Source organism: Pelophylax lessonae, assembly GCF_965119305.1.
Source record: "Pelophylax lessonae genome assembly, chromosome: 9".
Taxonomy (NCBI): domain Eukaryota; kingdom Metazoa; phylum Chordata; class Amphibia; order Anura; family Ranidae; genus Pelophylax; species Pelophylax lessonae.
Genome location: NC_138776.1, coordinates 86884464 through 86897302, shown reverse-complemented (window position 1 = coordinate 86897302; position 12839 = coordinate 86884464).

Here is a 12839-nt window from a genome sequence, read left to right as displayed (position 1 = left end):
AAATGTGTTTTTTTCTCCCCCAACAGAAAGAAACACAAATGTACCTCTGCATGAAAGAAATCTAAAACTTAAAAAGATGCTAAACCTTGTTTGTTTGTTTTTTTTGTTTTTTTTAAAAAACAAACCTATTATACTTGCCTGCTCTATGAAATGGTTTTGCACAGAAAAGCCCCGATCCTCCTCTTAGTAGGTCCCTACCTGGAACTCCTGACTTCTCCTCCATAGCATAACACACAGAGCACTGTTCGACCCTGGCTCCTGGTCCCTCCTCACTGGCTGTGATTGACAGCAGCAGGGGCCAATGGCTGTGGTGTCTCAGCCAATGAAGAGCCTCTGCTTTCATGCACAACAATGGATCGAGATTGGGCACAGGTAAAAATTTAAGGGGCTGCATACTGAATGCTTTTTTTTCACCTTAAGGCAGAGAATGCATTAAGGTAAAAAAAAAAAAAAAAAACCTTCAGGCTGTAGAACCACCCTAAAAAGTATTACTAGGGGCGTGGCCTGGCAGGCGGACAAGATGTGGATGCGTGAGTAAAGAGCTCCTCACACCAGACACAAACGACAGCGTGTCTCTGCACCCACGAGACATACACAGTTCTATGAACACTCGCCCTTTCACAGCATCGTCATGCCTCTGAAGAGAAAGGAGTCTCACCTTCCATAAAAGCTCACGGCCTTCATGTTTCAACTGGCCAAGAGGCACGTCCAAGATGGCGTTGCGGCCGAGTCTCCCACGCTGCGACCTGGGTCCCTTTCCCTCCAGCACCCAATAGAGATGCCATCCATAAAGCCAGGAGCGGGAGGAGCCCTCGCGGCCCGTAATCCTCCCCTCCCTGCCTCACCTCTAAGCACATTCCGGAAGCCCTGCAAAGGTTAGAATGAGGCTGAACTCTCATACAGCAGATCCACCGGAGGCAAATCATCCATCTCTCCCACACAGCCCTGTCACCCGTAAACTAAGATTTATGATACCTCAGACAATATTCGTGTTAAATGAGAATTCTTTGATCATGAGTGAAAGATTCAAAACAGCAAGATAAATTTATTGGTAAATAGCATTGGAGGCCTAAATTACTTCACAACAATTTTATCTCTAGTACATACAAAATGGAAAATATTTATAGGTTAACTTAACAAATATAGAGTATAATACTCAAACACGAATATACAAACATCCAGACATACAACAGGCAGTTAGATGATAAGTGCAGGAGGTATATTTCATAGTTACCATTCTCATGAGAGTTTCATTCTAGTCTGCTGATTCCAAGAGATTTTTTTCTCCTTCCCACCTTCACTAATATAGATCTATCTCGCCTTGCTTAAAGCCATTCTGATTGGTGTAGCAATCGTACCCTTCTCCTCCCTCTGGGCATATCCCGTTCAGGATTGGACAATTTCCCCATCCCCTATATTTAGCTTAACCCAGCCTCTCGATAGCCCTCCTCTCTGGGGGGGGGGGGGGGATTAATCATACTAGGTCCTCTCCAGGGCAAATTGTCCATCCCTGAACAGACGGCCACCTTTATTGCATATCTAAAGAGAGCGTCTTTGAAATGGGAGCCGAGATAACAAGGGAAGTGACACAGCCTATTATCAAATATTACCTAGGCCCCGTATGTCTATGAAAAGTATCCCAACCTAACCACATTCTTGCATTTCAAAAGGACTTGCTAATCAAATTACTATTGCCTGCAGACTGGTTTCACACAACTAACTTCATACAATTTATATCAACTATTAGTTGAAATCAAAATTCAATATCTAGTCCATATATTGACACACATCTATTGGAGATTACAAATAAACTCCTCAGAGGGCAACAGACGCCCGCTTGGGGCCTGCAGAAAGCAAGGGCCCCACATAAAATAATGGTTTAGGTGTAATCTCCTTTGAGTTTTTGTCATTGCTTTCTGAAATAAAAAAAAAGTAGTTGAAAAACTCTATAAACCCTCTATCTCTACCATCCACATTCCTGGATCTCAGTGTCAGCAGTTCATTACTTGTTCTGGATGTAATAACTCCATAAAAAAAAAAAATAAAAAATAACAAGAAGAATAGACAAAACTACAAAAAAAAAAAATGAGCATCTTAGTTCTCAATAGTCCAATAATAATAGTACGAAAGTCCATATTGCAAATCTGGTCATGTTACTCTTGCTTCTCGGACAGCCTGCCATGGGGATTCCAACTGGATACAGCGTATTCAGCAACAGGCTTTGGACCATCCTTCCTGGCTTTCTGTGATTATACTTTGTTAATGTGGACAAAGGTAAAGAAAAACGTGTACTTCTAAGACATATGCATTCAAATGACTGCTTATCTTGTAATTCTGAGTAGTAAGGACCTTTGTTTAGCCTTGCTATAGATTTACTGCGACATAATAATGAGACCCTCTCCCATTGAAACGTTTAACAATTTGAATAGTTACCCCCTTCAGCCAGGTGCTTCCAGATTTTCATCACCCCTCTTTATTCATCCATTGTCATATGCCTGAAGATAACTCTGCCATGCCTTCAGCTGGTTACCACTGTGTTGTGTGTGATCATTCAAGTCTCCAGGGGGGTTTTGTTGCTATCCCCAACTCACCACTGACTCAGTTTACTGCAACTGTGTTCAGTTATCCAAACCCTGATGGGCTAAAGCCTTGTCTGGTGCCACACATTTGTGCACGTAGTTTCGTCCTTTGCTACCGTGTGTAGCTACTCTAGGAGTCATTCCTTTAGCAGGCCCCAAAGAGAGTAGGCAGTGTCAACCAAGCAGACAAAATAACTTAATTTCAGAATGTGGATAAGTGTGATGTCACCAGTTACTCGTGGCTTCAGGAATAACCAAACTAAATTACTTTTCTCTGTCGCTCATTGACAGACGCAGTCCTCTTTGATTAATATCAAATTGGGTTATACTGCCCTCTACAGGAGTAGGACCTAGGCAGAAGAAAACGTTCTGGCCACACCTTAGGGGCAGTCCCAGAGGGTATATCCTCTCTCTCTCTGCTACAGGATGTCAGTTTTTTTTCTGTCTAGTCAGGAGTAAGGACCTAAGTTCCTTGCTGGGATCTTTGGTCCTGGCAAGATTTTTTAGATAAATTTTTTTTAGGCAGCTTTTTTTCTCCAGTTGTTCCTGTGAGATCTTCAAGCAATTATGCCGGATCTGGGCGACGGGCTGGATTTTGAGGTCCAGTGGTCACCCCAGCCGGCCTACAAGCGCGTGCAGATTCCAGCTCCGCGCTGGATCGGCCGCGACACATTTAAACAATTTTGCTGGAGCTGGGCGACGGGCTGGATGTGAGATCCAGTGGTCAGCCTACGAGCACGTGCAGGCCCTAGCTCCGCGCTGGGTCGGCCGCAACCTAGTCCCACTGGACGGGGACTGACCCCGCGAGTTAAATGTCTCGCCGGGACGCCTATGACCAGTCGGAAATTGAGTCGCGGCGTCCGTATTGGTCGACAGCCCCCCACCTCGGTGGAGAGGGGTTCTGTTAGGAGTGGGTGCCCGTCTGTTCCGGTATTCATTCCGGGGGTGAAAAATTGGCAGGCAGATTATCTCAGCCGTCAGATTCTGGATCAGGGGGAATGGTCCCTTCATCCAGAAGTATTCCACCAATTGTGCCTTCGTTGGGGCACCCCGGATGTGGACCTGTTGGCATCTCGGCTCAACAGGAAGGTGCAGAGGTTTGTAGCTCGCTCCCGCGATCCTCTAGCAGACGCTGCAGACGCGCTGGTCGCCCCGTGGGGGCAGTATCCGCTACTGTATGCCTTCCCTCCTCTCAAGTTGCTGCCGAAACTTCTTCGCAGGATAGAGGTGGAGGGAATTCCAGTCATCCTGGTGGCTCCGGATTGGCCCCGTCGGGCCTGGTATGCCGACCTGGTCAGACTGATCGCGGACGTCCCGTGGCGACTTCCTCTCAGGGAGGACCTGCTGTCTCAGGGACCGATCTTCCATCCTGCTTTACGATCGCTGGCTTTAACGGCCTGACTGTTGAGACCCAGGTGCTGAAGGACAAGGGTTTGTCAGCTTCAGTCATTCCTACTCTAATTAAAGCAAGAAAAGCGACTTCCAGAAAAGTCTATCATTGCACATGGAAGTCTTATATTGCGTGGTGTGAATCCCTTGGATTTCCTACACGTGCCTATTCGGTGACCCGAATCTTGGCTTTTCTGCAACAGGGGGTTGAGCAGAAGCTGGCCTTGAGTACTATCAAGGGTCAGGTTTCAGCGTTGGCAATCTTCTTTCAGAAGCCTTTGGCTACTCATTCCTTGGTGCGAAATTTCATTCAGGGGGTGCGGCACCTGGCTCCGCCGGTGCACGCACCCTTGCCACCCTGGGATCTTAATTTGGTGTTGTCGGTTCTTCAGAAACCTCCCTTTGAAAATATTAGGGAGATTCCCTTGCTTACGTTATCCCAGAAGGTGGCCTTCTTGGTGGCCATCACTTCTGCACGCAGGGTGTCAGAACTGGCCGCATTATCTTGTCGTTCCCCATATCTGGTGGTTCATAGGGATAAGGTGGTTCTTCGTCCGAATCCATCCTTTCTTCCTAAAGTGGTTTCAGAGTTTCATCTGAATGAAGATATTGTATTACCTTCCTTACGTCCTATGCCCAGCCATCATCGGGAGTTTGCATTACACTCCTTGGATGTGGTTCGGGCGATCAGGGTATACCTGAAGACTACGGACTCGTTTCGTAAAACGGATTCACTTTTTGTGATCACGGATGGCCCCAAAAAGGGGTTGCCTGCATCTGCCGTGACTATCTCCAGATGGATCAGACAGACGGTGGTACAGGCTTATTCTATTAAGGGTCGGGTTCCTCCGTTCCCTGTTAAGGCGCACTCCACTCGGGCGCTTAGTGCTTCCTGGGCCTTCCGCCATCAGGTGTCAGTGGTTCAGGTTTGCAAGGCGGCTACCTGGTCGTCGGTTCATACCTTTACAAAATTTTATAAAGTTGATGTGATGGCATCGGCGGATGCCTCTTTTGGCCGCAAGGTTCTGCAGGCCGCAATTTGAGGAGACCGTTGGTCTACCTCGAGGGTTTTTTTCAGTTGGGAGTCTCATCTTTTTGTCTGATGAGCCTTTAAGACTTCTAGTTGGCGCCGGTTGGGCCTTCTAGATTGGATTTTGATTTCCATTATCCCACCCCTCATTTGTGGCACTGCTTTGGGACGTCCCAATTTGATATTAATCAAAGAGGACTGCGTCTGTCAATGAGCGACAGAGAAAAATGGATTTTTGTAAGATCTTACCGTAAAATCCTTTTCTCTTAAGCTCATTGACAGACGCAGTACCCGCCCCTCTATTATTTATTTGGGTTGGGTTAAATTCTCTGACACTGCTTTGTGACATAACTGACATCCTGTAGCAGAGAGAGAGAGAGGATATACCCTCTGGGACTGCCCCTAAGTTGTGGCCAGAACGTTTTTTTCTGCCTAGGTCCTACTCCTGTAGAGGGCAGTATAACCCAATTTGATATTAATCAAAGAGGACTGTGTCTGTCAATGAGCTTAAGAGAAAAGGATTTTATGGTAAGATCTTACAAAAATCCATTTTTAATTACAATTGTACTATACCATGCCTGCTATTTGCCAATCACTGAGTCTCACAAGTCCCAGTATATCTGTATGATATTCAAGCAATGCTCTTTGAACTTGATCATGGCACTCTAAAAAAAAATTGACCAATGACTAACTTGGGAACATAAAAATTGACCACTGACCACATATGATGACTGCCACATATCTGGACTATAGAGAGGACTATATGTAACATGTACAAAACAAACAATTGTTGAATGACTGTTGTTAAAACCTGGTGTTATTGTTACTATTGCCATCGTTTTTAATAGCTAAATGACAAGAGGGAGCTTCAATAAATGTATATAAAACAATTATTCAATGGTTGAAGGGATACAAAAACTGTTGGAACTTGGCCCATACACAAAATGCTATATGGAAGCTTTATTATTCTATACTAATATTTTTAAATGTTCGCAATATAATGTTCCCCATACTCCCCTCCTTTTTTTTTTTTATAGCAAAACCAAATTTAAGAATCACCCCAAAATTAAGGTGATAAAGAAAAGAAAGCAAAATAAAAAAAAATTACATCAATAAACATACACCTGCTTTATATGCAAGTACTTTGTCATGAGTTCACAGAACCTGGAAAATATAACTTAGACAAAAGTTATTACTCTATCCTTTTTCCATAAAACAAACTGAAATCAAACCATACAACATTCTGGACCACTGAAATACACATTATATCCTCTGTTTCCCTATTCCTGTTTGGGATCTTCCCACTGGGCAAGTTCCTCCCTACTTATTAGAGATGTTCCGAACTATTCGCCGGAGAACATCACTTGTTCGTGTTCGCAGCAAGGGCGAACATATGTGATGTTTGGTCCGCCCCCTATACGTCATCATTGAGCAAACTTAGACCCTGTACCTCACAGTCAGCAGACACATTCCAGCCCATCAGCATACCCTCCCTCCCACTTCCTATAAAAAAAGCAAGGACAGCATCCATCTTAGATTCATTCTGAAGCTGCAGTGTGAGTTAGAGCAGGGAGAGTGCTGCTGCTGCTGCTGCTGAATTAATAGCTAGGCCAGTGTTCTGTGTCCACTCCAGTCCTCAAAGACTCATCTGCTGTAAGGACAGCATCCTGACAGCACCCCAAAAAGCCCTTTTTAGGGCCAGTACATCAGTCTGCTTTTTTATATATATATATATATATATATATATATTGCAGTTACATGCCCGTGTGTGAGAGGCCACAGGCCCACAGACTGTACTGTGTGCACACCAGTCATATAGGGTGGCACAGTACCTTGCACGCATAGTATCACTAATATTCTGAAGCTGCAGTGTTAATTAGAGCAGGGAGAGTGCTGCTGCTGCTGCTGAATTAATAGCTAGGCCAGTGTTCTGTGTCCACTCCAGTCCTCAAAGACTCATCTGCTGTAAGGACAGCATCCTGACAGCACCCCAAAAAGCCTTTTTTAGGGCTGGTACATCAGTCTGCTTTTTTTTTTTCTTTATATATATATTGCAGTTGCCTGCCCGTGTGTGAGAGGCCACAGGCCCACAGACTGTACTGTGTGCATACCACTCCTATAGGGTGGCACAGTACATTGCACGGCGCACGCGTAGTGCCCCAAATTGGAAGTAAGAGGTCCGACCAACCATCTTTTTCCATCTCCCGATTCCTAAAATCTATTCCATACACCGGCCCCAAAACAGAGATTAAACTGGTAAGAACAGATTTTTTTAATTAAAAAAAAAAAGACAGCCTCTGTGGAGCTGGGTATTTTTTGCCCGCGTTACTGAACGCTCATACACAATGGCTGAAGGTTCATGCGTCCTTTTGCGGAGGTGACAAACCTGGTCAGTCAAATCTAAGGCAACATCATCGACCTCATCCCATTATGCGTTTTTTCTGGAACGTGCCCTGCGAAGAGTGCGGGATCAGGCCGTAAATGAGCATGAAGAGGAAGAGTTGTGGTCACCATCACCACCAGAAGCAGCCTTGTCGTCGATTGCTGGACCTGCGGCAACACAGAGAGAGGAGTCTGAAGAAGAGGAGTCAGAGGAGGAAGGTGGCTTTGAGGAGGTGGAAGACCAACCACAGCAGGCATCCCAGGGGGTTTGTTGTCACCTTTCGGGGACCCTTGGTGTTGTATGTGGCTGGGTGGAGGAAGAGACCTTCAATGACGTCAGTGAGGACAAGGAACGGGACATGGTTAGCTTGGTATCCAACCTTGTGCAAATGGGGAGTTTGCGGTGCGTTAAACGGGGAGTTTGGTCTGTCACTGTGAAGCGGGCGTAACCCTTACACTACCTGATCGATACAACATCATACCTGATCGTATACACACACTGCATGTTTTAAAGCACGTTATTCCAAACAATTTAGGAATGTTAGGTGATTTATGCCCTTTATGGATTAAAACCTGACTCTGCATCAACTATGTAATTTTCCATGGAAGTTTTGCCATGGATCCCCCTCCGGCATGCCACAGTCCAGGTATTAGTCCCCTTGAAACAACTTTTCCATCACTATTGTGGCCAGAAAGAGTCCCTGTGGGTTTTAAAATGCGCCTGCCTATTGAAGTCTATGGTGGTTCGCCTGTTCTCGAACATTTGCGGAAATTCGGGTTCGCCGTTCGCGAACAGAAAATTTTATGTTCGCGACATCTCTACTCCTTTTCTCTCCAATTCAAGGATTCAATAAAAGTTCTTTTAAAAGTTTGGAATTCTTTGACTAATTCATCTCGTTCCACATTTAGTTGCTGAATTTCATACCAGAGTCCAGTCGACTCTTTGCGGTGGTAAGTTTTGATAAGAACTGCTGGCTGGTACAGCTGGTGGGTATAGCTGGCTGGTACTGCTGGTGGGAAATGTTGGCTGGTACTGCTGGTGGGAAATGTTGGCTGGTACTGCTGTGGGTACTGCTGGCTAAGGCTGGTACTGTGCTGTGCGTACTGCTGGCTGGTACTGCTGGCTCGTACTGTGCTGAGGGTACCGCTGGCTCTGGCTGGTACTGCTGGCTAAGGCTGTGGATACTGCTCGATCAGGCTGGTACTGCGCTGTGGGTACTGATGGCTCAGGCTGGTACTGCTGTGGGTACTGCTGGCTCAGGCTGGTACTGCTGAATGGTACTGCTATGGTTACTGATGGCTCAGGCTGGTACTGCTGTGGGTACCTCTGTGGGTACTGCTGACTCAGGCTGGTACTGCTGCATTGCACTGCTGTGGGTAGTGCTGGCTCAGGCTGGTAATGTTGTGGGTACTGCTATGGGAACTGCTGTTACTGCTAGGTGGTAATGCTGTGGGTACTGCTTGCTCAGGCTGGTACTGCTGGGTGGTAATGCTCTGGGTACTGCTTTGGGTACTGCTGTGTGTGCTTCTGGTGGGAAATGCTTACCAGAGAAGAGCGGCACCGCGTTGAATGAGCTTCCTGTCTCAGGCTTTCTCAACACAGGCAGGCAGAGTGCATTCGATATCACTCCGCCTGTGACTCACACTGGCAGGACAGAGCCGGAACTATAAAGGAAACATCGGCTCTGTTCTGACAGCTCCGCTGGCATGCGGCTCAGCGGCACGGGGGGCGGATGCAATGATTTCGCAGGCCGCATGTGGCCCGCGGGCTGCAGGTTCCCCACCCCTGCTCTAGGTAGACAATAGAAGGGTAAACAATGCGGTGTTTAGACCAATACTGACTACCCCCAATTCAGTTTATACCAAGAAGAAAAATATCTACAAACAAAAAAAAATTTGGCTTCTAAATTTTAAGCAGTATGCACAGCCATATATAAAAAAAAAAAAAAAATAATAGTCAAAACCAGATACGAAGTACCGTATACTCAGTGTGACTGATTTAGAAAATATTAACTCAAATGTACAGTTCAGATAATCTTTATCTGATTCACTAACCAGACCTCCACATTTACATACCTCTAGAACCTTTGATCCTTTAACTGAAAGATCAGAACCTATCTTCTTCCAAGTTACTGCTATAAATTTCCGCTTTGACCAAAAAGGGAAATATTACAATTTGTACATTCCTTAAAACTCTCTGTGACTCTTAAGCCCCGTACACACGTACCGATCGTCGGCCGACAGAACGTCCTACAAATGTTCGCGGCTGGTGTGTTTGTTGTTTGTCTGTTGAAAAGTGCTCTAAACTTGCCCAGGACATTTGTCTTCCGACAGAAAATGACGTCACTACGTTCCACGCACGTTCGCCGCTACAAAAGAGGAAGTGAGTGTTTGGCCGTGACCCTTCTCGGCATCTCGCGCTGATTTTGGTAGCATTTGTTTGGTTGACGACATTTCGCTATTTTCCGAGACATCGTTCGAGAATTTATTATGGCGACCGTGAATTCGTCCGTTGCTGTCGTTAGTGTTGGAGTTTTGGCTCTGAGACGACGTACGAGCAATAGGAAGAAGAAGCGGACCTCCTGGACGAAAAATTGGTTGCTTAACCGTGATCAATTTTCTCATATGTCCTTGCTGAGGGAGCTCCAGGAAAATAATCCTGATGACTTCAGGAATTATTTGAGGATGACGGATCCCATCTTTTACCGTCTTCTTGCCCTGGTGTCCCCCTATATTCTGAAGCAGGATACTTGTATGCGGCTTGCAATTACTCCTGAGCAAAGGTTAATTGCGACGTTGAGGTATCTTGCAACAGGGAGAAGCCTGCAGGATCTGAAGTTCACCACAGGCATCTCCCCCCAAGCTCTTGGTATCATCATCCCTGAGACCTGCTCTGCCATCATCAAGGTCTTGCAGAAGGACTATATCAAGGTATGTTTGATTTTTTACATTACATTACATGTATTACTAGTTTCACCCGAATTATGATGTTTTTGGATGTACAGCAATTGACACAGGCCATTATTTGTAAACTACCCTCTGTCCGCATGCACATAGTAGTAAAGATGTAGATTATCTTTAACCATTTGTAAAATTACCCACTAACCACCCCACCATTCTCTCCTATGTGTCCCTAAACGCATTGCCTGTTAACAGTATGTCGAATTTATCTAATTTTATTGCTTTCCTTCAAACAATTATTCCTTGGCCAATGTTTTAGTACCTAGTTAATGATTTATCTAAAATACATCAGTCCATCCATTCCCACCTATGATTCTGTATGTTTATGTAATGATGTTAAAACCTTCACTGACCACAAGCCCTTATTGATGTATAAATGCCCAGTTTTACTTACCCATCCCCCACCCACATGCTAAATCTCAAAGTCAGCATATACCAAAGCTCAAGTTCAGAGGTCTTCAAACTATGGCCCACCAGTTGTTCACGAACTTCAATTTCCATCATGCCTAGTCATGTCTGTGAATGTCAGAGAATTACAAGGCCTCATGGGATGTGTAGTTCTGCAACAGCTGGAGGGCCGTAGTTTGTAAATCTCAATTCTAGCTGGTGAGTATAATGGGCCATACACACTAAAAGATTGTCAGAACAATTTATCCTTCCGATTTACCAAAACCAAATAATATGAGGTCCAACAAACACTTTCAAATCCTATGCAATCTGGTAGGCCCTTGCACTACATAGAAAAGGTAAATCTGCACGAAAAAGTCTTCAGAGAATCTTCTAGTGTGTATGGCCCTTTACAATATAAGAACAATAGGAGGTTGAAAATAAATGTATGTAGATGTTACATCCCCATATCCAAACCTTTGCCTTCCTGTTGTATAATTTTTTAGCAAGTTGCATAAGCATTTAACAGACAACTGTGTGTGTAATTAATAATGTGATGTGCTCAAGCACTAATTTTATTTTTTTTATTTTTTCCCCACAGTTTCCTTCAAACGCAGAGCAATGGCTGGAGATTTCTGATCAATTTCTGGAGAAGTGGAATTTTCCCAATTGTGGGGGTGCTATTGATGGGAAGCACGTCCGCATTGTCCCCCCTCCGAATTCCGGCACATTTTTTTATAATTATAAAGGTTTTTTTAGTATAGTCATGCTAGCCATAGTTAATGCAAACTATGAGTTTATTTTTTTGGATATTGGCAAAAATGGCCGCAATTCGGATGGGGGAGTTATTGATCAGACGGAGTTCGCTCGTCGTCTAAAGAACGGCACTCTGAACCTGCCATCCAGGGAGCAAACTGTTGAGGGTATGAGCTTTGTGTTTATCGCAGATGAGGCTTTTGCGCTTGGGGAGCATCTCATGAAGCCCTACCCTCAGAGGAACCTCACCCCAGACCAAAGGATTTACAACTACCGGTTGTCCAGAGCTCGCAGAGTTGTGGAGAATGCCTTCGGGATAATGGCCAACCGGTTCCGGATATTCCTGACGTCCATAAACCTGGCACTGTACAAAGTGGATAATGTGGTCTTGTGTTGCTGCATTTTGCACAACTTCCTACGCAGGAATGCACAAAATTATGTATTGCAGCAACTGGATACTGACCCTGCTATGCCAGGTACAAGTGGAGAGGCCCAACCTTCTAACCAAGTGGAGTCCATGCCGTCAATGGAAGTTGGACGGTCAGCATTGGCATCACACAGGGCCCGTCAGATCCGCCAGGAATATCTGGACTATTTCGTGGGGAGAGGAGCTGTGTCCTGGCAGCAATCACTGTCACACACCCATTAATCTTGTTAAAGATTGGACACACAAGATAAATGTCAGAGATATATTATTTTTCAACACATTAAACAAAAATTGCAATGATTCTGTATTGTGGATTATAATCATTTGGGCACATATGCCAAACACAATTATTTGGGTTAATCATGTGTTATATATGTGTGACTTTGGAAGGGTTAATACATTCATCAGTGTGTTTCTTGACTGTAGTCTCTCACCAGCTGATCCAAAGTGATGATGGCCATGTGTTATTTTTTAGCCAGTGGTGTAAATACAAGGGCCTTCTGCACCCCACAAAATGTACACAAACCCTGTCACATTGAGAACTAGGTCACACCCCAGGTTCATCTAATGTCACCTTACATTGGTGTTCATTGTCCAGAAGTTGCCCATACTATATATTTCATATAATACATTAGGGTATTAACAAAGTACCTACACCTGTTATGTTGTGTTCATTTATGACATCCTTCTCACTGCCCACCAATGTTAGGATATGTCAGTGTTATGTGAAACTTGATCATTGTTCATCTCAAAGTGTTATATATATAGGTAATGGAAAGTGAACTAGAGCAACGAACAAGCAATACACTATAGATTACACTGATCTCCCTACACTGATTGCTACTGGCAATATCAATGCCATATTGAATCCTAGGACTGCTAGTACCTTGAGTGTTGAGTCACACTTATGCGATGCGGGAAGTCTGCG